We start from the raw sequence: 26,736 nt of genomic DNA, 5'->3' as shown, positions 1-26,736 counted from the left end.
CCACCTCCGCGGCTCTCCCCTTGCGGGGAGCGGCAGCCCAGCCGGCAGCCGCAGGGCCTCAGGGAAGTCACCAGGCTGGGCCCCCGCGGCACAGCGGGGGCACGTCCCCCGCACTCACGCGACTTAGGGACGGCTGCTGGAGACTGCTGCGGCCACCCTGCTGCCGGGTTTCTGGAGGGCTTCCTGGAAGCAGCATCCACACCAAGCCCTTGGAAGGCCCAGGCGACGGAGGAGCCGGTCAGGCAGGGGCCGAGGACGGTGAGAGGCCGGGCGGGAAGGAGCGTGTCAGACAGGGGCAGAGGACGGTGACAGGCCGGGCGGGGAGGAGCCGGTCAGGCGGGGGCCCAGGACAGTGACGGGCCTGGCCGGGGAGGAGTGCGTCAGGCAGGGGCAGAGGAGACGGGCTGGGTAAGGGTTAGGGTTACAGTTAGGGCACAATTCACAATCCCAAAGACGTGGAAGCGACCCGAGTGCCCATCCATCCAGGAGTGCATCAATAAAATGTGGCACGTGGACACCACGGAGTGCCATTCGGCTGTGAGGAGCAGCGGTGAGAGGGCGCCTCTCGTGTTCTCCTGGCCAGAGCTGGAACCCGTTCCAGTAGGCCAAGTATCCCAAGAATGGACACACGAGCACCACGTGAGCGCGCTCACCAGCAAATTGGTACGAACGGATGGACGCCTAAGTGGACAGAGAGGAATCACCTTCATCGGGTGGGTGTCGGGCGGGTGGGGGGAGGGGAGGGGCATACACATCCATTAGGCATGGGGTGGGTGCGCACCGACTGGGGGATGGGCGCACTTGAAGCTCTGACCCGAGGGGGGAGGCTTGGAGAGGGCAAGGCACCCGACCTTAACATTGGTACCCCCACAATACGCTGGAACAACATGAGAGGTATATGAATAAGAACACAGGGGGGGCCGGGCGCGGTGGCTCACGCCTGTAATCCTAGCTCTCTGGGAGGCCGAGGCGGGCGGATTGCTCCAGGTCAGGAGTTCGAAACCAGCCTGAGCAAGAGCGAGACCCCGTCTCTACTAAAAATAGAGAGAAATTAATTGGCCAACTAATATATATAGAAAAACACAGCCGGGCGTGGTGGTGCATGCCTGTAGTCCCAACTACTCGGGAGGCTGAGGCAGCAGGATTGCTTGAGCCCGGAGATTGAGGTTGCTGTGAGCTAGGCTGACGCCATGGCACTCACTCTAGCCTGGGCAGCAAAACGAGACTCTGTCTCAAAAAAAAAAAAAAAAAAAAGAACACAGGGGGGAGGGCGGCACGGGCAACACATGTCACCTGAATACTTGTACTCCCATCATCTGCTTGAAAAGAGAGAGAAAAGAAAATGCAATCCTAGAGGTAAGAGACACTTTTTAAAAATAATGAATCCGAAGAGAAAAGTAAAAGGAGGCCTGTGGAGCAGGTCTGGGTGTGACTCCGGATCCCCCAACATCAGGTGCCACCACCAAAGATTCCTGCGTGTAGCCCATAGAACCCCAAAAGCAACGGGACGAGTTCTGGTCACATACTCCCTCAAAATGACATCCTGGCCTTCTTCTGGAACTCCCTCCCCTCTCAGACTCTCAAGGTTTCCTCCAGCGTGTCGGTTCCCACAGAGCAGACCTTTGGTCTGAGACCTGACAGTCCAGATGCCACGCATGCTGCCGCGTGGCGGCGGTGTCGCGGCTTGGGACAAGAGGAGGCCCCACGGTGCGGGCTGGGGCGCCAGGCACCGCGCGCGCGCTGAGGGTGGGGGTGACCCCCACCCCGGGCCGCCGCCGCGCTCCCAGAAAGGGGACAGAACAAGAGGCAAAAAAAAAAAAAAAAAAAAAAAAAAGCAGCAGCCTGTGGCACCCGGTATTCCCAGGCGGTCTCCCATCCAAGTACTAACCAGGCCCGACCCTGCTTAGCTTCCGAGACCAGACGAGATCGGGGGCGTTCAGGGTGGTGTGGCCCTAGACGGCGGCGGAGGGCGCCCCTGCCCCGCTCGAGAAGCCGAGCCTCTCTGGGCTTCCCCGCCGCCGCCTCCCGCCCCAGGCCCCACGCCGGGCCGGGCCGGGCCGGCCTGGTCCCGCGGGCTCCCAGGGTCCGGGGTGATGGGCGGGGCGGGGCGGGGCGGGGCGGGGTGGGGGGCTGTCTCTCTCTACACACACACACACACACTCACACTCACTCACACTCACACAAGATGCGCCTCCACGGCTGGACTCGCCAAGGTGGAGCCCTCCCAGCCCCCCTCGTCTCCTCGCCCGGCCTCCTTCACCTACCCGCTGCCCACCCCCAGCGCGTCGCTGCCGCTGACTGCGCACGCGCGGGACGCTCGCCCTTTGACCCCAGCCAGGGGCCGCCCTCCCCCACAACCCCTTTCAGCTGCGCCCCCCCCCTCGCCCTGTGTGTGGGCTGCCGCCTATTCCCCCGGGCCAGGGCTGGGGCACAGCCAGTGTATGGGGCGTCTCTCTCTGGGGATGTGTCCCATGGGTTTGGTGGGGTGGCGTGGTTTGGGGGGCGCTGAAGAAATCAGTCCCCTCCATCTCCTACCTCTGGAAAACGCCCAAGCCCGTGGAGAACTGCCGGCACCGCTTCGTGGGGGCCGGGACCCTCCTCAGTGTCCTCCTGTGGCCCAGTCCAAGGGGCCTGGGCCTGGCCGGGGCTGCATTGGACCCCGACCACCCTGGCGTGTGGACTCGCTAAAAATCGGCCATTAGATATTGGATTCCAGCTTCCTGGAGGTCATTTCACTAATGAGTGCACCGGAAAGAGTTTCCTAATCCATCTGTGAGGGTGGCAACTGAAAGAGAATTTTAAAGCTGACAGAATAGGCGAGGGAAGGCATAGGAGATTTCCACAGCCAGCAAGGAAGACTTTCCCGAAATGGAAGAAAGAAACGAGCAAACAGAGACACCGGTAGCCCGCCCGGAAAAGAGTCTGCCCCTGAGAGAAAGCACCCTGACCAGGTTCACCCGTGGGTGGGTGGCGAGCTAGCGGCATTCAGAAGAGCGAGGCCCGCAGTCTGTGCGGAAGACACCTGCGCTCGGGTGTGTGTGGCGGCGCGATTCACAAGCAGCTCTAGATGTTAAACCAAGGAGAAGCCAGGGAGTTCCCAACGCCCCAGGTGTCCTCAGCCCACGACTGGCTGCTGTGGGAATGCGAAGCCCGGCTCCTTGTCTCAGAGCGGGGTTCCCAGGAGGATCAGGCTGAAGCTGGGACTTGGCCTCAAAGTGTCCCCTCGCATGGCCACCCCCTTCCCCTTCCTGCTCCTCTACTCCTGGTGCCCCTCCATCCAGGGGCCAGACCTTAAAGAGTCACCGCAAGAGAATCCTGGTCCCAAAGGAGCCTTCTGGGGGACCGGTGCTGAGAGAGGTTGTGGGCATGGCCCGCTGGGGCTCTGCCCGACCCAGGGCTGAGAGATGCCACCTCCCAGCTCTGGGTCCCTGCAGGAAGTGTTGGCAAGCACAGGGCCGGTCCTCCAAAGGCCCAGGTGCAGGGAGCCCAGGCCAAGCAGCCTGTGGAAGAAGCCACTTGCCGTGCCACCCCGGGAACAGGACTGCAGGCCCCGCCCTTCCCACCTCCTCCTCCTCCTCCTCCTCCTCCCCCCCGCCCCGCCCCCACAGGGCACAGGGCTCAGAGACACCTCAGACTCTTGCTACCCAAAGTGCAAAGGGCATCAGTTGCTCCTCCAACACCCCCCCCCCCCGCCCAGCAGACCACGTTGTCCAGCCAGCCCCCGGGCCTCCCTGGGGTGCCCAGCACAAAAGTGCAGACACCCACCGGACCCTCAGTCTCAGTTTTCGGAGGTTTTTGCCACTCTAAGGACCCGCAGGCCAGCTGGGCCTTCGGGCAGGACAGAGAGCCCCGGAATCCGACGTGGAGAGCTGCGTGTACGTCCCCATCAGGAGGCGGTCCCCACCTCCGCGGCTCTCCCCTTGCGGGGAGCGGCAGCCCAGCCGGCAGCCGCAGGGCCTCAGGGAAGACACCAGGCTGGGCCCCCGCGGCACAGCGGGGGCACGTCCCCCGCACTCACGCGACTTAGGGACGGCTGCTGGAGACTGCTGCGGCCACCCTGCTGCCGGGTTTCTGGAGGGCTTCCTGGAAGCAGCATCCACACCAAGCCCTTGGAAGGCCCAGGCGACGGAGGAGCCGGTCAGGCAGGGGCCGAGGACGGTGAGAGGCCGGGCGGGAAGGAGCGTGTCAGACAGGGGCAGAGGACGGTGACAGGCCGGGCGGGGAGGAGCCGGTCAGGCGGGGGCCCAGGACAGTGACGGGCCTGGCCGGGGAGGAGTGCGTCAGGCAGGGGCAGAGGAGACGGGCTGGGTAAGGGTTAGGGTTACAGTTAGGGCACAATTCACAATCCCAAAGACGTGGAAGCGACCCGAGTGCCCATCCATCCAGGAGTGCATCAATAAAATGTGGCACGTGGACACCACGGAGTGCCATTCGGCTGTGAGGAGCAGCGGTGAGAGGGCGCCTCTCGTGTTCTCCTGGCCAGAGCTGGAACCCGTTCCAGTAGGCCAAGTATCCCAAGAATGGACACACGAGCACCACGTGAGCGCGCTCACCAGCAAATTGGTACGAACGGATGGACGCCTAAGTGGACAGAGAGGAATCACCTTCATCGGGTGGGTGTCGGGCGGGTGGGGGGAGGGGAGGGGCATACACATCCATTAGGCATGGGGTGGGTGCGCACCGACTGGGGGATGGGCGCACTTGAAGCTCTGACCCGAGGGGGGAGGCTTGGAGAGGGCAAGGCACCCGACCTTAACATTGGTACCCCCACAATACGCTGGAACAACATGAGAGGTATATGAATAAGAACACAGGGGGGGCCGGGCGCGGTGGCTCACGCCTGTAATCCTAGCTCTCTGGGAGGCCGAGGCGGGCGGATTGCTCCAGGTCAGGAGTTCGAAACCAGCCTGAGCAAGAGCGAGACCCCGTCTCTACTAAAAATAGAGAGAAATTAATTGGCCAACTAATATATATAGAAAAACACAGCCGGGCGTGGTGGTGCATGCCTGTAGTCCCAACTACTCGGGAGGCTGAGGCAGCAGGATTGCTTGAGCCCGGAGATTGAGGTTGCTGTGAGCTAGGCTGACGCCATGGCACTCACTCTAGCCTGGGCAGCAAAACGAGACTCTGTCTCAAAAAAAAAAAAAAAAAAAAGAACACAGGGGGGAGGGCGGCACGGGCAACACATGTCACCTGAATACTTGTACTCCCATCATCTGCTTGAAAAGAGAGAGAAAAGAAAATGCAATCCTAGAGGTAAGAGACACTTTTTAAAAATAATGAATCCGAAGAGAAAAGTAAAAGGAGGCCTGTGGAGCAGGTCTGGGTGTGACTCCGGATCCCCCAACATCAGGTGCCACCACCAAAGATTCCTGCGTGTAGCCCATAGAACCCCAAAAGCAACGGGACGAGTTCTGGTCACATACTCCCTCAAAATGACATCCTGGCCTTCTTCTGGAACTCCCTCCCCTCTCAGACTCTCAAGGTTTCCTCCAGCGTGTCGGTTCCCACAGAGCAGACCTTTGGTCTGAGACCTGACAGTCCAGATGCCACGCATGCTGCCGCGTGGCGGCGGTGTCGCGGCTTGGGACAAGAGGAGGCCCCACGGTGCGGGCTGGGGCGCCAGGCACCGCGCGCGCGCTGAGGGTGGGGGTGACCCCCACCCCGGGCCGCCGCCGCGCTCCCAGAAAGGGGACAGAACAAGAGGCAAAAAAAAAAAAAAAAAAAAAAAAAAAGCAGCAGCCTGTGGCACCCGGTATTCCCAGGCGGTCTCCCATCCAAGTACTAACCAGGCCCGACCCTGCTTAGCTTCCGAGACCAGACGAGATCGGGGGCGTTCAGGGTGGTGTGGCCCTAGACGGCGGCGGAGGGCGCCCCTGCCCCGCTCGAGAAGCCGAGCCTCTCTGGGCTTCCCCGCCGCCGCCTCCCGCCCCAGGCCCCGCGCCGGGCCGGGCCGGGCCGGCCTGGTCCCGCGGGCTCCCAGGGTCCGGGGTGATGGGCGGGGCGGGGCGGGGTGGGGGGCTGTCTCTCTCTACACACACACACACACACTCACACTCACACTCACACAAGATGCGCCTCCACGGCTGGACTCGCCAAGGTGGAGCCCTCCCAGCCCCCCTCGTCTCCTCGCCCGGCCTCCTTCACCTACCCGCTGCCCACCCCCAGCGCGTCGCTGCCGCTGACTGCGCACGCGCGGGACGCTCGCCCTTTGACCCCAGCCAGGGGCCGCCCTCCCCCACAACCCCTTTCAGCTGCGCCCCCCCCCTCGCCCTGTGTGTGGGCTGCCGCCTATTCCCCCGGGCCAGGGCTGGGGCACAGCCAGTGTATGGGGCGTCTCTCTCTGGGGATGTGTCCCATGGGTGGGGTGGGGTGGCGTGGTTTGGGGGGCGCTGAAGAAATCAGTCCCCTCCATCTCCTACCTCTGGAAAACGCCCAAGCCCGTGGAGAACTGCCGGCACCGCTTCGTGGGGGCCGGGACCCTCCTCAGTGTCCTCCTGTGGCCCAGTCCAAGGGGCCTGGGCCTGGCCGGGGCTGCATTGGACCCCGACCACCCTGGCGTGTGGACTCGCTAAAAATCGGCCATTAGATATTGGATTCCAGCTTCCTGGAGGTCATTTCACTAATGAGTGCACCGGAAAGAGTTTCCTAATCCATCTGTGAGGGTGGCAACTGAAAGAGAATTTTAAAGCTGACAGAATAGGCGAGGGAAGGCATAGGAGATTTCCACAGCCAGCAAGGAAGACTTTCCCGAAATGGAAGAAAGAAACGAGCAAACAGAGACACCGGTAGCCCGCCCGGAAAAGAGTCTGCCCCTGAGAGAAAGCACCCTGACCAGGTTCACCCGTGGGTGGGTGGCGAGCTAGCGGCATTCAGAAGAGCGAGGCCCGCAGTCTGTGCGGAAGACACCTGCGCTCGGGTGTGTGTGGCGGCGCGATTCACAAGCAGCTCTAGATGTTAAACCAAGGAGAAGCCAGGGAGTTCCCAACGCCCCAGGTGTCCTCAGCCCACGACTGGCTGCTGTGGGAATGCGAAGCCCGGCTCCTTGTCTCAGAGCGGGGTTCCCAGGAGGATCAGGCTGAAGCTGGGACTTGGCCTCAAAGTGTCCCCTCGCACGGCCACCCCCTTCCCCTTCCTGCTCCTCTACTCCTGGTGCCCCTCCATCCAGGGGCCAGACCTTAAAGAGTCACCGCAAGAGAATCCTGGTCCCAAAGGAGCCTTCTGGGGGACCGGTGCTGAGAGAGGTTGTGGGCATGGCCCGCTGGGGCTCTGCCCGACCCAGGGCTGAGAGATGCCACCTCCCAGCTCTGGGTCCCTGCAGGAAGTGTTGGCAAGCACAGGGCCGGTCCTCCAAAGGCCCAGGTGCAGGGAGCCCAGGCCAAGCAGCCTGTGGAAGAAGCCACTTGCCGTGCCACCCCGGGAACAGGACTGCAGGCCCCGCCCTTCCCACCTCCTCCTCCTCCTCCTCCTCCTCCCCCCCGCCCCGCCCCCACAGGGCACAGGGCTCAGAGACACCTCAGACTCTTGCTACCCAAAGTGCAAAGGGCATCAGTTGCTCCTCCAACACCCCCCCCCCCGCCCAGCAGACCACGTTGTCCAGCCAGCCCCCGGGCCTCCCTGGGGTGCCCAGCACAAAAGTGCAGACACCCACCGGACCCTCAGTCTCAGTTTTCGGAGGTTTTTGCCACTCTAAGGACCCGCAGGCCAGCTGGGCCTTCGGGCAGGACAGAGAGCCCCGGAATCCGACGTGGAGAGCTGCGTGTACGTCCCCATCAGGAGGCGGTCCCCACCTCCGCGGCTCTCCCCTTGCGGGGAGCGGCAGCCCAGCCGGCAGCCGCAGGGCCTCAGGGAAGACACCAGGCTGGGCCCCCGCGGCACAGCGGGGGCACGTCCCCCGCACTCACGCGACTTAGGGACGGCTGCTGGAGACTGCTGCGGCCACCCTGCTGCCGGGTTTCTGGAGGGCTTCCTGGAAGCAGCATCCACACCAAGCCCTTGGAAGGCCCAGGCGACGGAGGAGCCGGTCAGGCAGGGGCCGAGGACGGTGAGAGGCCGGGCGGGAAGGAGCGTGTCAGACAGGGGCAGAGGACGGTGACAGGCCGGGCGGGGAGGAGCCGGTCAGGCGGGGGCCCAGGACAGTGACGGGCCTGGCCGGGGAGGAGTGCGTCAGGCAGGGGCAGAGGAGACGGGCTGGGTAAGGGTTAGGGTTACAGTTAGGGCACAATTCACAATCCCAAAGACGTGGAAGCGACCCGAGTGCCCATCCATCCAGGAGTGCATCAATAAAATGTGGCACGTGGACACCACGGAGTGCCATTCGGCTGTGAGGAGCAGCGGTGAGAGGGCGCCTCTCGTGTTCTCCTGGCCAGAGCTGGAACCCGTTCCAGTAGGCCAAGTATCCCAAGAATGGACACACGAGCACCACGTGAGCGCGCTCACCAGCAAATTGGTACGAACGGATGGACGCCTAAGTGGACAGAGAGGAATCACCTTCATCGGGTGGGTGTCGGGCGGGTGGGGGGAGGGGAGGGGCATACACATCCATTAGGCATGGGGTGGGTGCGCACCGACTGGGGGATGGGCGCACTTGAAGCTCTGACCCGAGGGGGGAGGCTTGGAGAGGGCAAGGCACCCGACCTTAACATTGGTACCCCCACAATACGCTGGAACAACATGAGAGGTATATGAATAAGAACACAGGGGGGGCCGGGCGCGGTGGCTCACGCCTGTAATCCTAGCTCTCTGGGAGGCCGAGGCGGGCGGATTGCTCCAGGTCAGGAGTTCGAAACCAGCCTGAGCAAGAGCGAGACCCCGTCTCTACTAAAAATAGAGAGAAATTAATTGGCCAACTAATATATATAGAAAAACACAGCCGGGCGTGGTGGTGCATGCCTGTAGTCCCAACTACTCGGGAGGCTGAGGCAGCAGGATTGCTTGAGCCCGGAGATTGAGGTTGCTGTGAGCTAGGCTGACGCCATGGCACTCACTCTAGCCTGGGCAGCAAAACGAGACTCTGTCTCAAAAAAAAAAAAAAAAAAAAGAACACAGGGGGGAGGGCGGCACGGGCAACACATGTCACCTGAATACTTGTACTCCCATCATCTGCTTGAAAAGAGAGAGAAAAGAAAATGCAATCCTAGAGGTAAGAGACACTTTTTAAAAATAATGAATCCGAAGAGAAAAGTAAAAGGAGGCCTGTGGAGCAGGTCTGGGTGTGACTCCGGATCCCCCAACATCAGGTGCCACCACCAAAGATTCCTGCGTGTAGCCCATAGAACCCCAAAAGCAACGGGACGAGTTCTGGTCACATACTCCCTCAAAATGACATCCTGGCCTTCTTCTGGAACTCCCTCCCCTCTCAGACTCTCAAGGTTTCCTCCAGCGTGTCGGTTCCCACAGAGCAGACCTTTGGTCTGAGACCTGACAGTCCAGATGCCACGCATGCTGCCGCGTGGCGGCGGTGTCGCGGCTTGGGACAAGAGGAGGCCCCACGGTGCGGGCTGGGGCGCCAGGCACCGCGCGCGCGCTGAGGGTGGGGGTGACCCCCACCCCGGGCCGCCGCCGCGCTCCCAGAAAGGGGACAGAACAAGAGGCAAAAAAAAAAAAAAAAAAAAAAAAAAAGCAGCAGCCTGTGGCACCCGGTATTCCCAGGCGGTCTCCCATCCAAGTACTAACCAGGCCCGACCCTGCTTAGCTTCCGAGACCAGACGAGATCGGGGGCGTTCAGGGTGGTGTGGCCCTAGACGGCGGCGGAGGGCGCCCCTGCCCCGCTCGAGAAGCCGAGCCTCTCTGGGCTTCCCCGCCGCCGCCTCCCGCCCCAGGCCCCGCGCCGGGCCGGGCCGGTTGAGTTCGCCGGCCGGGTCCCGCGGGCTCCCAGGGACGGGGGTGATGGGCGGGGCGGGGCGGGGCGGGGCGGGGTGGGGGGCTGTCTCTCTATACACACACACACACACTCACACTCACTCACACTCACACAAGATGCGCCTCCACGGCTGGACTCGCCAAGGTGGAGCCCTCCCAGCCCCCCTCGTCTCCTCGCCCGGCCTCCTTCACCTACCCGCTGCCCACCCCCAGCGCGTCGCTGCCTGCCGCTGACTGCGCACGCGCGGGACGCTCGCCCTTTGACCCCAGCCAGGGGCCGCCCTCCCCCACAACCCCTTTCAGCTGCGCCCCCCCCTCGCCCTGTGGGTGGGCTGCCGCCTATTCCCCCGGGCCAGGGCTGGGGCACAGCCAGTGTATGGGGCGTCTCTCTCTGGGGATGTGTCCCATGGGTGGGGTGGGGTGGCGTGGTTTGGGGGGCGCTGAAGAAATCAGTCCCCTCCATCTCCTACCTCTGGAAAACGCCCAAGCCCGTGGAGAACTGCCGGCACCGCTTCGTGGGGGCCGGGACCCTCCTCCGTGTCCTCCTGTGGCCCAGTCCAAGGGGCCTGGGCCTGGCCGGGGCTGCATTGGACCCCGACCACCCTGGCGTGTGGACTCGCTAAAAATCGGCCATTAGATATTGGATTCCAGCTTCCTGGAGGTCATTTCACTAATGAGTGCACCGGAAAGAGTTTCCTAATCCATCTGTGAGGGTGGCAACTGAAAGAGAATTTTAAAGCTGACAGAATAGGCGAGGGAAGGCATAGGAGATTTCCACAGCCAGCAAGGAAGACTTTCCCGAAATGGAAGAAAGAAACGAGCAAACAGAGACACCGGTAGCCCGCCCGGAAAAGAGTCTGCCCCTGAGAGAAAGCACCCTGACCAGGTTCACCCGTGGGTGGGTGGCGAGCTAGCGGCATTCAGAAGAGCGAGGCCCGCAGTCTGTGCGGAAGACACCTGCGCTCGGGTGTGTGTGGCGGCGCGATTCACAAGCAGCTCTAGACGTTAAACCAAGGAGAAGCCAGGGAGTTCCCAACGCCCCAGGTGTCCTCAGCCCACGACTGGCTGCTGTGGGAATGCGAAGCCCGGCTCCTTGTCTCAGAGCAGGGTTCCCAGGAGGATCAGGCTGAAGCTGGGACTTGGCCTCAAAGTGTCCCCTCGCATGGCCACCCCCTTCCCCTTCCTGCTCCTCTACTCCTGGTGCCCCTCCATCCAGGGGCCAGACCTTAAAGAGTCACCGCAAGAGAATCCTGGTCCCAAAGGAGCCTTCTGGGGGACCGGTGCTGAGAGAGGTTGTGGGCATGGCCCGCTGGGGCTCTGCCCGACCCAGGGCTGAGAGATGCCACCTCCCAGCTCTGGGTCCCTGCAGGAAGTGTTGGCAAGCACAGGGCCGGTCCTCCAAAGGCCCAGGTGCAGGGAGCCCAGGCCAAGCAGCCTGTGGAAGAAGCCACTTGCCGTGCCACCCCGGGAACAGGACTGCAGGCCCCGGCCCTTCCCACCTCCTCCTCCTCCTCCTCCTCCTCCTCCCCCCCGCCCCGCCCCCACAGGGCACAGGGCTCAGAGACACCTCAGACTCTTGCTACCCAAAGTGCAAAGGGCATCAGTTGCTCCTCCAACACCCCCCACCCGCCCAGCAGACCACGTTGTCCAGCCAGCCCCCGGGCCTCCCTGGGGTGCCCAGCACAAAAGTGCAGACACCCACCGGACCCTCAGTCTCAGTTTTCGGAGGTTTTTGCCACTCTAAGGACCCGCAGGCCAGCTGGGCCTTCGGGCAGGACAGAGAGCCCCGGAATCCGACGTGGAGAGCTGCGTGTACGTCCCCATCAGGAGGCGGTCCCCACCTCCGCGGCTCTCCCCTTGCGGGGAGCGGCAGCCCAGCCGGCAGCCGCAGGGCCTCAGGGAAGACACCAGGCTGGGCCCCCGCGGCACAGCGGGGGCACGTCCCCCGCACTCACGCGACTTAGGGACGGCTGCTGGAGACTGCTGCGGCCACCCTGCTGCCGGGTTTCTGGAGGGCTTCCTGGTAGCAGCATCCACACCAAGCCCTTGGAAGGCCCAGGCGACGGAGGAGCCGGTCAGGCAGGGGCCGAGGACGGTGAGAGGCCGGGGGGGAAGGAGCGTGTCAGGCAGGGGCAGAGGACGGTGACAGGCCGGGCGTGGAGGAGCCGGTCAGGCGGGGGCCCAGGACAGTGACGGGCCTGGCCGGGGAGGAGTGCGTCAGGCAGGGGCAGAGGAGACGGGCTGGGTAAGGGTTAGGGTTACAGTTAGGGCACAATTCACAATCCCAAAGACGTGGAAGCGACCCGAGTGCCCATCCATCCAGGAGTGCATCAATAAAATGTGGCGCGTGGACACCACGGAGTGCCATTCGGCTGTGAGGAGCAGCGGTGAGAGGGCGCCTCTCGTGTTCTCCTGGCCAGAGCTGGAACCCGTTCCAGTAAGCCAAGTATCCCAAGAATGGACACACGAGCACCACGTGAGCGCGCTCACCAGCAAATTGGTACGAACGGATGGACACCTAAGTGGACAGAGAGGAATCACCTTCATCGGGTGGGTGTCGGGCGGGTGGGGGGAGGGGAGGGGCATACACATCCATTAGGCATGGGGTGGGTGCGCACCGACTGGGGGATGGGCGCACTTGAAGCTCTGACCCGAGGGGGGAGGCTTGGAGAGGGCAAGGCACCCGACCTTAACATTGGTACCCCCACAATACGCTGGAACAACATGAGAGGTATATGAATAAGAACACAGGGGGGGCCGGGCGCGGTGGCTCACGCCTGTAATCCTAGCTCTCTGGGAGGCCGAGGCGGGCGGATTGCTCCAGGTCAGGAGTTCGAAACCAGCCTGAGCAAGAGCGAGACCCCGTCTCTACTAAAAATAGAAAGAAATTAATTGGCCAACTAATACATATAGAGAAACACAGCCGGGCGTGGTGGTGCATGCCTGTAGTCCCAACTACTCGGGAGGCTGAGGCAGCAGGATTGCTTGAGCCCGGAGATTCAGGTTGCTGTGAGCTAGGCTGACGCCATGGCACTCACTCTAGCCTGGGCAGCAAAACGAGACTCTGTCTCAAAAAATAAAAAAAAAAGAACACAGGGGGGAGGGCGGCACGGGCAACACATGTCACCTGAATACTTGTACTCCCATCATCTGCTTGAAAAGAGAGAGAAAAGAAAATGCAATCCTAGAGGTAAGAGACACTTTTTAAAAATAATGAATCCGAAGAGAAAAGTAAAAGGAGGCCTGTGGAGCAGGTCTGGGTGTGACTCCGGATCCCCCAACATCAGGTGCCACCACCAAAGATTCCTGCGTGTAGCCCATAGAACCCCAAAAGCAACGGGACGAGTTCTGGTCACATACTCCCTCAAAATGACATCCTGGCCTTCTTCTGGAACTCCCTCCCCTCTCAGACTCTCAAGGTTTCCTCCAGCGTGTCGGTTCCCACAGAGCAGACCTTTGGTCTGAGACCTGACAGTCCAGATGCCACGCATGCTGCCGCGTGGCGGCGGTGTCGCGGCTTGGGACAAGAGGAGGCCCCACGGTGCGGGCTGGGGCGCCAGGCACCGCGCGGGCGCTGAGGGTGGGGGTGACCCCCACCCCGGGCCGCCGCCGCGCTCCCAGAAAGGGGACAGAACAAGAGGCAAAAAAAAAAAAAAAAAAAAGCAGCAGCCTGTGGCACCCGGTATTCCCAGGCGGTCTCCCATCCAAGTACTAACCAGGCCCGACCCTGCTTAGCTTCCGAGACCAGACGAGATCGGGGGCGTTCAGGGTGGTGTGGCCCTAGACGGCGGCGGAGGGCGCCCCTGCCCCGCTCGAGAAGCCGAGCCTCTCTGGGCTTCCCCGCCGCCGCCTCCCGCCCCAGGCCCCGCGCCGGGCCGGGCCGGTTGAGTTCGCCGGCCGGGTCCCGCGGGCTCCCAGGGACGGGGGTGATGGGCGGGGCGGGGCGGGGCGGGGCGGGGTGGGGGGCTGTCTCTCTATACACACACACACACACACTCACACTCACTCACACTCACACAAGATGCGCCTCCACGGCTGGACTCGCCAAGGTGGAGCCCTCCCAGCCCCCCTCGTCTCCTCGCCCGGCCTCCTTCACCTACCCGCTGCCCACCCCCAGCGCGTCGCTGCCTGCCGCTGACTGCGCACGCACGGGACGCTCGCCCTTTGACACCAGCCAGGGGCCGCCCTCCCCCACAACCCCTTTCAGCTGCGCCCCCCCCCTCGCCCTGTGGGTGGGCTGCCGCCTATTCCCCCGGGCCAGGGCTGGGGCACAGCCAGTGTATGGGGCGTCTCTCTCTGGGGATGTGTCCCATGGGTGGGGTGGGGTGGCGTGGTTTGGGGGGCGCTGAAGAAATCAGTCCCCTCCATCTCCTACCTCTGGAAAACGCCCAAGCCCGTGGAGAACTGCCGGCACCGCTTCGTGGGGGCTGGGAACCTCCTCCGTGTCCTCCTGTGGCCCAGTCCAAGGGGCCTGGGCCTGGCCGGGGCTGCATTGGACCCCGACCACCCTGGCGTGTGGACTCGCTAAAAATCGGCCATTAGATATTGGATTCCAGCTTCCTGGAGGTCATTTCACTAATGAGTGCACCGGAAAGAGTTTCCTAATCCATCTGTGAGGGTGGCAACTGAAAGAGAATTTTAAAGCTGACAGAATAGGCGAGGGAAGGCATAGGAGATTTCCACAGCCAGCAAGGAAGACTTTCCCGAAATGGAAGAAAGAAACGAGCAAACAGAGACACCGGTAGCCCGCCCGGAAAAGAGTCTGCCCCTGAGAGAAAGCACCCTGACCAGGTTCACCCGTGGGTGGGTGGCGAGCTAGCGGCATTCAGAAGAGCGAGGCCCGCAGTCTGTGCGGAAGACACCTGCGCTCGGGTGTGTGTGGCGGCGCGATTCACAAGCAGCTCTAGACGTTAAACCAAGGAGAAGCCAGGGAGTTCCCAACGCCCCAGGTGTCCTCAGCCCACGACTGGCTGCTGTGGGAATGCGAAGCCCGGCTCCTTGTCTCAGAGCGGGGTTCCCAGGAGGATCAGGCTGAAGCTGGGACTTGGCCTCAAAGTGTCCCCTCGCATGGCCACCCCCTTCCCCTTCCTGCTCCTCTACTCCTGGTGCCCCTCCATCCAGGGGCCAGACCTTAAAGAGTCACCGCAAGAGAATCCTGGTCCCAAAGGAGCCTTCTGGGGGACCGGTGCTGAGAGAGGTTGTGGGCATGGCCCGCTGGGGCTCTGCCCGACCCAGGGCTGAGAGATGCCACCTCCCAGCTCTGGGTCCCTGCAGGAAGTGTTGGCAAGCACAGGGCCGGTCCTCCAAAGGCCCAGGTGCAGGGAGCCCAGGCCAAGCAGCCTGTGGAAGAAGCCACTTGCCGTGCCACCCCCGGGAACAGGACTGCAGGTCCCGGCCCTTCCCACCTCCTCCTCCTCCTCCTCCTCCTCCTCCTCCCCCCCGCCCCGCCCCCACAGGGCACAGGGCTCAGAGACACCTCAGACTCTTGCTACCCAAAGTGCAAAGGGCATCAGTTGCTCCTCCAACACCCCCCACCCGCCCAGCAGACCACGTTGTCCAGCCAGCCCCCGGGCCTCCCTGGGGTGCCCAGCACAAAAGTGCAGACACCCACCGGACCCTCAGTCTCAGTTTTCGGAGGTTTTTGCCACTCTAAGGACCCGCAGGCCAGCTGGGCCTTCGGGCAGGACAGAGAGCCCCGGAATCCGACGTGGAGAGCTGCGTGTACGTCCCCATCAGGAGGCGGTCCCCACCTCCGCGGCTCTCCCCTTGCGGGGAGCGGCAGCCCAGCCGGCAGCCGCAGGGCCTCAGGGAAGACACCAGGCTGGGCCCCCGCGGCACAGCGGGGGCACGTCCCCCGCACTCACGCGACTTAGGGACGGCTGCTGGAGACTGCTGCGGCCACCCTGCTGCCGGGTTTCTGGAGGGCTTCCTGGTAGCAGCATCCACACCAAGCCCTTGGAAGGCCCAGGCGACGGAGGAGCCGGTCAGGCAGGGGCCGAGGACGGTGAGAGGCCGGGGGGGAAGGAGCGTGTCAGGCAGGGGCAGAGGACGGTGACAGGCCGGGCGTGGAGGAGCCGGTCAGGCGGGGGCCCAGGACAGTGACGGGCCTGGCCGGGGAGGAGTGCGTCAGGCAGGGGCAGAGGAGACGGGCTGGGTAAGGGTTAGGGTTACAGTTAGGGCACAATTCACAATCCCAAAGACGTGGAAGCGACCCGAGTGCCCATCCATCCAGGAGTGCATCAATAAAATGTGGCGCGTGGACACCACGGAGTGCCATTCGGCTGTGAGGAGCAGCGGTGAGAGGGCGCCTCTCGTGTTCTCCTGGCCAGAGCTGGAACCCGTTCCAGTAAGCCAAGTATCCCAAGAATGGACACACGAGCACCACGTGAGCGCGCTCACCAGCAAATTGGTACGAACGGATGGACACCTAAGTGGACAGAGAGGAATCACCTTCATCGGGTGGGTGTCGGGCGGGTGGGGGGAGGGGAGGGGCATACACATCCATTAGGCATGGGGTGGGTGCGCACCGACTGGGGGATGGGCGCACTTGAAGCTCTGACCCGAGGGGGGAGGCTTGGAGAGGGCAAGGCACCCGACCTTAACATTGGTACCCCCACAATACGCTGGAACAACATGAGAGGTATATGAATAAGAACACAGGGGGGGCCGGGCGCGGTGGCTCACGCCTGTAATCCTAGCTCTCTGGGAGGCCGAGGCGGGCGGATTGCTCCAGGTCAGGAGTTCGAAACCAGCCTGAGCAAGAGCGAGACCCCGTCTCTACTAAAAATAGAAAGAAATTAATTGGCCAACTAATACATATAGAGAAACACAGCCGGGCGTGGTGGTGCATGCCTGTAGTCCCAACTACTCGGGAGGCTGAGGCAGCAGGATTGCTTGAGCCCGGAGATTCAGGTTGCTGTGAGCTAGGCTGACGCCATGGCACTCACTCTAGCCTGGGCAGCAAAACGAGACTCTGTCTCAAAAAATAAAAAAAAAAGAACACAGGGGGGAGGGCGGCACGGGCAACACATGTCACCTGAATACTTGTACTCCCATCATCTGCTTGAAAAGAGAGAGAAAAGAAAATGCAATCCTAGAGGTAAGAGACACTTTTTAAAAATAATGAATCCGAAGAGAAAAGTAAAAGGAGGCCTGTGGAGCAGGTCTGGGTGTGACTCCGGATCCCCCAACATCAGGTGCCACCACCAAAGATTCCTGCGTGTAGCCCATAGAACCCCAAAAGCAACGGGACGAGTTCTGGTCACATACTCCCTCAAAATGACATCCTGGCCTTCTTCTGGAACTCCCTCCCCTCTCAGACTCTCAAGGTTTCCTCCAGCGTGTCGGTTCCCACAGAGCAGACCTTTGGTCTGAGACCTGACAGTCCAGATGCCACGCATGCTGCCGCGTGGCGGCGGTGTCGCGGCTTGGGACAAGAGGAGGCCCCACGGTGCGGGCTGGGGCGCCAGGCACCGCGCGGGCGCTGAGGGTGGGGGTGACCCCCACCCCGGGCCGCCGCCGCGCTCCCAGAAAGGGGACAGAACAAGAGGCAAAAAAAAAAAAAAAAAAAAAAAAAAAAGCAGCAGCCTGTGGCACCCGGTATTCCCAGGCGGTCTCCCATCCAAGTACTAACCAGGCCCGACCCTGCTTAGCTTCCGAGACCAGACGAGATCGGGGGCGTTCAGGGTGGTGTGGCCCTAGACGGCGGCGGAGGGCGCCCCTGCCCCGCTCGAGAAGCCGAGCCTCTCTGGGCTTCCCCGCCGCCGCCTCCCGCCCCAGGCCCCGCGCCGGGCCGGGCCGGTTGAGTTCGCCGGCCGGGTCCCGCGGGCTCCCAGGGACGGGGGTGATGGGCGGGGCGGGGCGGGGCGGGGCGGGGTGGGGGGCTGTCTCTCTATACACACACACACACACTCACACTCACTCACACTCACACAAGATGCGCCTCCACGGCTGGACTCGCCAAGGTGGAGCCCTCCCAGCCCCCCTCGTCTCCTCGCCCGGCCTCCTTCACCTACCCGCTGCCCACCCCCAGCGCGTCGCTGCCTGCCGCTGACTGCGCACGCGCGGGACGCTCGCCCTTTGACCCCAGCCAGGGGCCGCCCTCCCCCACAACCCCTTTCAGCTGCGCCCCCCCCCTCGCCCTGTGGGTGGGCTGCCGCCTATTCCCCCGGGCCAGGGCTGGGGCACAGCCAGTGTATGGGGCGTCTCTCTCTGGGGATGTGTCCCATGGGTGGGGTGGGGTGGCGTGGTTTGGGGGGCGCTGAAGAAATCAGTCCCCTCCATCTCCTACCTCTGGAAAACGCCCAAGCCCGTGGAGAACTGCCGGCACCGCTTCGTGGGGGCCGGGACCCTCCTCCGTGTCCTCCTGTGGCCCAGTCCAAGGGGCCTGGGCCTGGCCGGGGCTGCATTGGACCCCGACCACCCTGGCGTGTGGACTCGCTAAAAATCGGCCATTAGATATTGGATTCCAGCTTCCTGGAGGTCATTTCACTAATGAGTGCACCGGAAAGAGTTTCCTAATCCATCTGTGAGGGTGGCAACTGAAAGAGAATTTTAAAGCTGACAGAATAGGCGAGGGAAGGCATAGGAGATTTCCACAGCCAGCAAGGAAGACTTTCCCGAAATGGAAGAAAGAAACGAGCAAACAGAGACACCGGTAGCCCGCCCGGAAAAGAGTCTGCCCCTGAGAGAAAGCACCCTGACCAGGTTCACCCGTGGGTGGGTGGCGAGCTAGCGGCATTCAGAAGAGCGAGGCCCGCAGTCTGTGCGGAAGACACCTGCGCTCGGGGGTGTGTGGCGGCGCGATTCACAAGCAGCTCTAGACGTTAAACCAAGGAGAAGCCAGGGAGTTCCCAACGCCCCAGGTGTCCTCAGCCCACGACTGGCTGCTGTGGGAATGCGAAGCCCGGCTCCTTGTCTCAGAGCAGGGTTCCCAGGAGGATCAGGCTGAAGCTGGGACTTGGCCTCAAAGTGTCCCCTCGCATGGCCACCCCCTTCCCCTTCCTGCTCCTCTACTCCTGGTGCCCCTCCATCCAGGGGCCAGACCTTAAAGAGTCACCGCAAGAGAATCCTGGTCCCAAAGGAGCCTTCTGGGGGACCGGTGCTGAGAGAGGTTGTGGGCATGGCCCGCTGGGGCTCTGCCCGACCCAGGGCTGAGAGATGCCACCTCCCAGCTCTGGGTCCCTGCAGGAAGTGTTGGCAAGCACAGGGCCGGTCCTCCAAAGGCCCAGGTGCAGGGAGCCCAGGCCAAGCAGCCTGTGGAAGAAGCCACTTGCCGTGCCACCCCGGGAACAGGACTGCAGGCCCCGGCCCTTCCCACCTCCTCCTCCTCCTCCTCCTCCTCCTCCCCCCCGCCCCGCCCCCACAGGGCACAGGGCTCAGAGACACCTCAGACTCTTGCTACCCAAAGTGCAAAGGGCATCAGTTGCTCCTCCAACACCCCCCCCCCGCCCAGCAGACCACGTTGTCCAGCCAGCCCCCGGGCCTCCCTGGGGTGCCCAGCACAAAAGTGCAGACACCCACCGGACCCTCAGTCTCAGTTTTCGGAGGTTTTTGCCACTCTAAGGACCCGCAGGCCAGCTGGGCCTTCGGGCAGGACAGAGAGCCCCGGAATCCGACGTGGAGAGCTGCGTGTACGTCCCCATCAGGAGGCGGTCCCCACCTCCGCGGCTCTCCCCTTGCGGGGAGCGGCAGCCCAGCCGGCAGCCGCAGGGCCTCAGGGAAGACACCAGGCTGGGCCCCCGCGGCACAGCGGGGGCACGTCCCCCGCACTCACGCGACTTAGGGACGGCTGCTGGAGACTGCTGCGGCCACCCTGCTGCCGGGTTTCTGGAGGGCTTCCTGGTAGAAGCATCCACACCAAGCCCTTGGAAGGCCCAGGCGACGGAGGAGCCGGTCAGGCAGGGGCCGAGGACGGTGAGAGGCCGGGCGGGAAGGAGCGTGTCAGGCAGGGGCAGAGGACGGTGACAGGCCGGGCGGGGAGGAGCCGGTCAGTCGGGGGCCCAGGACAGTGACGGGCCTGGCCGGGGAGGAGTGCGTCAGGCAGGGGCAGAGGAGACGGGCTGGGTAAGGGTTAGGGTTACAGTTAGGGCACAATTCACAATCCCAAAGACGTGGAAGCGACCCGAGTGCCCATCCATCCAGGAGTGCATCAATAAAATGTGGCGCGTGGACACCACGGAGTGCCATTCGGCTGTGAGGAGCAGCGGTGAGAGGGCGCCTCTCGTGTTCTCCTGGCCAGAGCTGGAACCCGTTCCAGTAAGCCAAGTATCCCAAGAATGGACACACGAGCACCACGTGAGCGCGCTCACCAGCAAATTGGTACGAACGGATGGACACCTAAGTGGACAGAGAGGAATCACCTTCATCGGGTGGGTGTCGGGCGGGTGGGGGGAGGGGAGGGGCATACACATCCATTAGGCATGGGGTGGGTGCGCACCGACTGGGGGATGGGCGCACTTGAAGCTCTGACCCGAGGGGGGAGGCTTGGAGAGGGCAAGGCACCCGACCTTAACATTGGTACCCCCACAATACGCTGGAGCAACATGAGAGGTATATGAATAAGAACACAGGGGGGGCCGGGCGCGGTAGCTCACGCCTGTAATCCTAGCTCTCTGGAAGGCCTAGGCGGGCGGATTGCTCCAGGTCAGGAGTTCGAAACCAGCCTGAGCAAGAGCGAGACCCCGTCTCTACTAAAAATAGAAAGAAATTAATTGGCCAACTAATACATATAGAGAAACACAGCCGGGCGTGGTGGTGCATGCCTGTAGTCCCAACTACTCGGGAGGCTGAGGCAGCAGGATTGCTTGAGCCCGGAGATTCAGGTTGCTGTGAGCTAGGCTGACGCCATGGCACTCACTCTAGCCTGGGCAGCAAAACGAGACTCTGTCTCAAAAAATAAAAAAAAAAGAACACAGGGGGGAGGGCGGCACGGGCAACACATGTCACCTGAATACTTGTACTCCCATCATCTGCTTGAAAAGAGAGAGAAAAGAAAATGCAATCCTAGAGGTAAGAGACACTTTTTAAAAATAATGAATCCGAAGAGAAAAGTAAAAGGAGGCCTGTGGAGCAGGTCTGGGTGTGACTCCGGATCCCCCAACATCAGGTGCCACCACCAAAGATTCCTGCGTGTAGCCCATAGAACCCCAAAAGCAACGGGACGAGTTCTGGTCACATACTCCCTCAAAATGACATCCTGGCCTTCTTCTGGAACTCCCTCCCCTCTCAGACTCTCAAGGTTTCCTCCAGCGTGTCGGTTCCCACAGAGCAGACCTTTGGTCTGAGACCTGACAGTCCAGATGCCACGCATGCTGCCGCGTGGCGGCGGTGTCGCGGCTTGGGACAAGAGGAGGCCCCACGGTGCGGGCTGGGGCGCCAGGCACCGCGCGGGCGCTGAGGGTGGGGGTGACCCCCACCCCGGGCCGCCGCCGCGCTCCCAGAAAGGGGACAGAACAAGAGGCAAAAAAAAAAAAAAAAAAAAAAAAAAAGCAGCAGCCTGTGGCACCCGGTATTCCCAGGCGGTCTCCCATCCAAGTACTAACCAGGCCCGACCCTGCTTAGCTTCCGAGACCAGACGAGATCGGGGGCGTTCAGGGTGGTGTGGCCCTAGACGGCGGCGGAGGGCGCCCCTGCCCCGCTCGAGAAGCCGAGCCTCTCTGGGCTTCCCCGCCGCCGCCTCCCGCCCCAGGCCCCGCGCCGGGCCGGGCCGGTTGAGTTCGCCGGCCGGGTCCCGCGGGCTCCCAGGGACGGGGGTGATGGGCGGGGCGGGGCGGGGCGGGGCGGGGTGGGGGGCTGTCTCTCTATACACACACACACACACACTCACACTCACTCACACTCACACAAGATGCGCCTCCACGGCTGGACTCGCCAAGGTGGAGCCCTCCCAGCCCCCCTCGTCTCCTCGCCCGGCCTCCTTCACCTACCCGCTGCCCACCCCCAGCGCGTCGCTGCCTGCCGCTGACTGCGCACGCACGGGACGCTCGCCCTTTGACCCCAGCCAGGGGCCGCCCTCCCCCACAACCCCTTTCAGCTGCGCCCCCCCCTCGCCCTGTGGGTGGGCTGCCGCCTATTCCCCCGGGCCAGGGCTGGGGCACAGCCAGTGTATGGGGCGTCTCTCTCTGGGGATGTGTCCCATGGGTGGGGTGGGGTGGCGTGGTTTGGGGGGCGCTGAAGAAATCAGTCCCCTCCATCTCCTACCTCTGGAAAACGCCCAAGCCCGTGGAGAACTGCCGGCACCGCTTCGTGGGGGCCGGGACCCTCCTCCGTGTCCTCCTGTGGCCCAGTCCAAGGGGCCTGGGCCTGGCCGGGGCTGCATTGGACCCCGACCACCCTGGCGTGTGGACTCGCTAAAAATCGGCCATTAGATATTGGATTCCAGCTTCCTGGAGGTCATTTCACTAATGAGTGCACCGGAAAGAGTTTCCTAATCCATCTGTGAGGGTGGCAACTGAAAGAGAATTTTAAAGCTGACAGAATAGGCGAGGGAAGGCATAGGAGATTTCCACAGCCAGCAAGGAAGACTTTCCCGAAATGGAAGAAAGAAACGAGCAAACAGAGACACCGGTAGCCCGCCCGGAAAAGAGTCTGCCCCTGAGAGAAAGCACCCTGACCAGGTTCACCCGTGGGTGGGTGGCGAGCTAGCGGCATTCAGAAGAGCGAGGCCCGCAGTCTGTGCGGAAGACACCTGCGCTCGGGTGTGTGTGGCGGCGCGATTCACAAGCAGCTCTAGACGTTAAACCAAGGAGAAGCCAGGGAGTTCCCAACGCCCCAGGTGTCCTCAGCCCACGACTGGCTGCTGTGGGAATGCGAAGCCCGGCTCCTTGTCTCAGAGCGGGGTTCCCAGGAGGATCAGGCTGAAGCTGGGACTTGGCCTCAAAGTGTCCCCTCGCATGGCCACCCCCTTCCCCTTCCTGCTCCTCTACTCCTGGTGCCCCTCCATCCAGGGGCCAGACCTTAAAGAGTCACCGCAAGAGAATCCTGGTCCCAAAGGAGCCTTCTGGGGGACCGGTGCTGAGAGAGGTTGTGGGCATGGCCCGCTGGGGCTCTGCCCGACCCAGGGCTGAGAGATGCCACCTCCCAGCTCTGGGTCCCTGCAGGAAGTGTTGGCAAGCACAGGGCCGGTCCTCCAAAGGCCCAGGTGCAGGGAGCCCAGGCCAAGCAGCCTGTGGAAGAAGCCACTTGCCGTGCCACCCCCGGGAACAGGACTGCAGGTCCCGGCCCTTCCCACCTCCTCCTCCTCCTCCTCCTCCTCCTCCTCCCCCCCGCCCCGCCCCCACAGGGCACAGGGCTCAGAGACACCTCAGACTCTTGCTACCCAAAGTGCAAAGGGCATCAGTTGCTCCTCCAACACCCCCCACCCGCCCAGCAGACCACGTTGTCCAGCCAGCCCCCGGGCCTCCCTGGGGTGCCCAGCACAAAAGTGCAGACACCCACCGGACCCTCAGTCTCAGTTTTCGGAGGTTTTTGCCACTCTAAGGACCCGCAGGCCAGCTGGGCCTTCGGGCAGGACAGAGAGCCCCGGAATCCGACGTGGAGAGCTGCGTGTACGTCCCCATCAGGAGGCGGTCCCCACCTCCGCGGCTCTCCCCTTGCGGGGAGCGGCAGCCCAGCCGGCAGCCGCAGGGCCTCAGGGAAGACACCAGGCTGGGCCCCCGCGGCACAGCGGGGGCACGTCCCCCGCACTCACGCGACTTAGGGACGGCTGCTGGAGACTGCTGCGGCCACCCTGCTGCCGGGTTTCTGGAGGGCTTCCTGGTAGCAGCATCCACACCAAGCCCTTGGAAGGCCCAGGCGACGGAGGAGCCGGTCAGGCAGGGGCCGAGGACGGTGAGAGGCCGGGGGGGAAGGAGCGTGTCAGGCAGGGGCAGAGGACGGTGACAGGCCGGGCGTGGAGGAGCCGGTCAGGCGGGGGCCCAGGACAGTGACGGGCCTGGCCGGGGAGGAGTGCGTCAGGCAGGGGCAGAGGAGACGGGCTGGGTAAGGGTTAGGGTTACAGTTAGGGCACAATTCACAATCCCAAAGACGTGGAAGCGACCCGAGTGCCCATCCATCCAGGAGTGCATCAATAAAATGTGGCGCGTGGACACCACGGAGTGCCATTCGGCTGTGAGGAGCAGCGGTGAGAGGGCGCCTCTCGTGTTCTCCTGGCCAGAGCTGGAACCCGTTCCAGTAAGCCAAGTATCCCAAGAATGGACACACGAGCACCACGTGAGCGCGCTCACCAGCAAATTGGTACGAACGGATGGACACCTAAGTGGACAGAGAGGAATCACCTTCATCGGGTGGGTGTCGGGCGGGTGGGGGGAGGGGAGGGGCATACACATCCATTAGGCATGGGGTGGGTGCGCACCGACTGGGGGATGGGCGCACTTGAAGCTCTGACCCGAGGGGGGAGGCTTGGAGAGGGCAAGGCACCCGACCTTAACATTGGTACCCCCACAATACGCTGGAACAACATGAGAGGTATATGAATAAGAACACAGGGGGGGCCGGGCGCGGTGGCTCACGCCTGTAATCCTAGCTCTCTGGGAGGCCGAGGCGGGCGGATTGCTCCAGGTCAGGAGTTCGAAACCAGCCTGAGCAAGAGCGAGACCCCGTCTCTACTAAAAATAGAAAGAAATTAATTGGCCAACTAATACATATAGAGAAACACAGCCGGGCGTGGTGGTGCATGCCTGTAGTCCCAACTACTCGGGAGGCTGAGGCAGCAGGATTGCTTGAGCCCGGAGATTCAGGTTGCTGTGAGCTAGGCTGACGCCATGGCACTCACTCTAGCCTGGGCAGCAAAACGAGACTCTGTCTCAAAAAATAAAAAAAAAAGAACACAGGGGGGAGGGCGGCACGGGCAACACATGTCACCTGAATACTTGTACTCCCATCATCTGCTTGAAAAGAGAGAGAAAAGAAAATGCAATCCTAGAGGTAAGAGACACTTTTTAAAAATAATGAATCCGAAGAGAAAAGTAAAAGGAGGCCTGTGGAGCAGGTCTGGGTGTGACTCCGGATCCCCCAACATCAGGTGCCACCACCAAAGATTCCTGCGTGTAGCCCATAGAACCCCAAAAGCAACGGGACGAGTTCTGGTCACATACTCCCTCAAAATGACATCCTGGCCTTCTTCTGGAACTCCCTCCCCTCTCAGACTCTCAAGGTTTCCTCCAGCGTGTCGGTTCCCACAGAGCAGACCTTTGGTCTGAGACCTGACAGTCCAGATGCCACGCATGCTGCCGCGTGGCGGCGGTGTCGCGGCTTGGGACAAGAGGAGGCCCCACGGTGCGGGCTGGGGCGCCAGGCACCGCGCGGGCGCTGAGGGTGGGGGTGACCCCCACCCCGGGCCGCCGCCGCGCTCCCAGAAAGGGGACAGAACAAGAGGCAAAAAAAAAAAAAAAAAAAAGCAGCAGCCTGTGGCACCCGGTATTCCCAGGCGGTCTCCCATCCAAGTACTAACCAGGCCCGACCCTGCTTAGCTTCTGAGACCAGACGAGATCGGGGGCGTTCAGGGTGGTGTGGCCCTAGACGGCGGCGGAGGGCGCCCCTGCCCCGCTCGAGAAGCCGAGCCTCTCTGGGCTTCCCCGCCGCCGCCTCCCGCCCCAGGCCCCGCGCCGGGCCGGGCCGGTTGAGTTCGCCGGCCGGGTCCCGCGGGCTCCCAGGGACGGGGGTGATGGGCGGGGCGGGGCGGGGCGGGGCGGGGTGGGGGGCTGTCTCTCTATACACACACACACACACACTCACACTCACTCACACTCACACAAGATGCGCCTCCACGGCTGGACTCGCCAAGGTGGAGCCCTCCCAGCCCCCCTCGTCTCCTCGCCCGGCCTCCTTCACCTACCCGCTGCCCACCCCCAGCGCGTCGCTGCCTGCCGCTGACTGCGCACGCACGGGACGCTCGCCCTTTGACACCAGCCAGGGGCCGCCCTCCCCCACAACCCCTTTCAGCTGCGCCCCCCCCCTCGCCCTGTGGGTGGGCTGCCGCCTATTCCCCCGGGCCAGGGCTGGGGCACAGCCAGTGTATGGGGCGTCTCTCTCTGGGGATGTGTCCCATGGGTGGGGTGGGGTGGCGTGGTTTGGGGGGCGCTGAAGAAATCAGTCCCCTCCATCTCCTACCTCTGGAAAACGCCCAAGCCCGTGGAGAACTGCCGGCACCGCTTCGTGGGGGCTGGGAACCTCCTCCGTGTCCTCCTGTGGCCCAGTCCAAGGGGCCTGGGCCTGGCCGGGGCTGCATTGGACCCCGACCACCCTGGCGTGTGGACTCGCTAAAAATCGGCCATTAGATATTGGATTCCAGCTTCCTGGAGGTCATTTCACTAATGAGTGCACCGGAAAGAGTTTCCTAATCCATCTGTGAGGGTGGCAACTGAAAGAGAATTTTAAAGCTGACAGAATAGGCGAGGGAAGGCATAGGAGATTTCCACAGCCAGCAAGGAAGACTTTCCCGAAATGGAAGAAAGAAACGAGCAAACAGAGACACCGGTAGCCCGCCCGGAAAAGAGTCTGCCCCTGAGAGAAAGCACCCTGACCAGGTTCACCCGTGGGTGGGTGGCGAGCTAGCGGCATTCAGAAGAGCGAGGCCCGCAGTCTGTGCGGAAGACACCTGCGCTCGGGTGTGTGTGGCGGCGCGATTCACAAGCAGCTCTAGACGTTAAACCAAGGAGAAGCCAGGGAGTTCCCAACGCCCCAGGTGTCCTCAGCCCACGACTGGCTGCTGTGGGAATGCGAAGCCCGGCTCCTTGTCTCAGAGCGGGGTTCCCAGGAGGATCAGGCTGAAGCTGGGACTTGGCCTCAAAGTGTCCCCTCGCATGGCCACCCCCTTCCCCTTCCTGCTCCTCTACTCCTGGTGCCCCTCCATCCAGGGGCCAGACCTTAAAGAGT

General features: G+C 62.7%; 6 non-coding genes and 1 pseudogene across 6 annotated transcripts; all 7 read right to left on the bottom strand.

The window, feature by feature from the left end:
* Positions 1–1,839: 1,839 nt before the first annotated feature.
* On the bottom strand, positions 1,840–1,958 carry LOC142867128 (5S ribosomal RNA). Its single transcript, XR_012916859.1, has one exon. It is a non-coding gene; the product is annotated as a 5S ribosomal RNA (ribosomal RNA).
* Positions 1,959–5,740: 3,782 nt separating this feature from the next.
* Positions 5,741–5,859, bottom strand: LOC142867127 (5S ribosomal RNA). The gene has a single exon (XR_012916858.1). It is a non-coding gene; the product is annotated as a 5S ribosomal RNA (ribosomal RNA).
* Positions 5,860–9,626: 3,767 nt separating this feature from the next.
* LOC142867126 (5S ribosomal RNA) lies at positions 9,627–9,745 on the bottom strand. Its single transcript, XR_012916857.1, has one exon. It is a non-coding gene; the product is annotated as a 5S ribosomal RNA (ribosomal RNA).
* A 3,783-nt stretch (positions 9,746–13,528) lies between these two features.
* LOC142867125 (5S ribosomal RNA) lies at positions 13,529–13,647 on the bottom strand. Its single transcript, XR_012916856.1, has one exon. It is a non-coding gene; the product is annotated as a 5S ribosomal RNA (ribosomal RNA).
* Positions 13,648–17,445: 3,798 nt separating this feature from the next.
* Positions 17,446–17,564, bottom strand: LOC142867124 (5S ribosomal RNA). The gene has a single exon (XR_012916855.1). It is a non-coding gene; the product is annotated as a 5S ribosomal RNA (ribosomal RNA).
* Positions 17,565–21,355: 3,791 nt separating this feature from the next.
* Positions 21,356–21,474, bottom strand: LOC142867122 (5S ribosomal RNA). Its single transcript, XR_012916853.1, has one exon. It is a non-coding gene; the product is annotated as a 5S ribosomal RNA (ribosomal RNA).
* A 3,789-nt stretch (positions 21,475–25,263) lies between these two features.
* On the bottom strand, positions 25,264–25,382 carry LOC142867141 (uncharacterized; annotated as a pseudogene).
* Positions 25,383–26,736: the final 1,354 nt, after the last annotated feature.

The sequence above is a fragment of the Microcebus murinus genome, unplaced genomic scaffold (assembly GCF_040939455.1).
Source record: "Microcebus murinus isolate Inina unplaced genomic scaffold, M.murinus_Inina_mat1.0 scaf013_hap2_Mmur4.0, whole genome shotgun sequence".
NCBI lineage: Eukaryota > Metazoa > Chordata > Mammalia > Primates > Cheirogaleidae > Microcebus > Microcebus murinus.
Note: the sequence above shows the minus strand (reverse complement) of the source record. Positions and strands in the feature narration are given on the sequence as shown.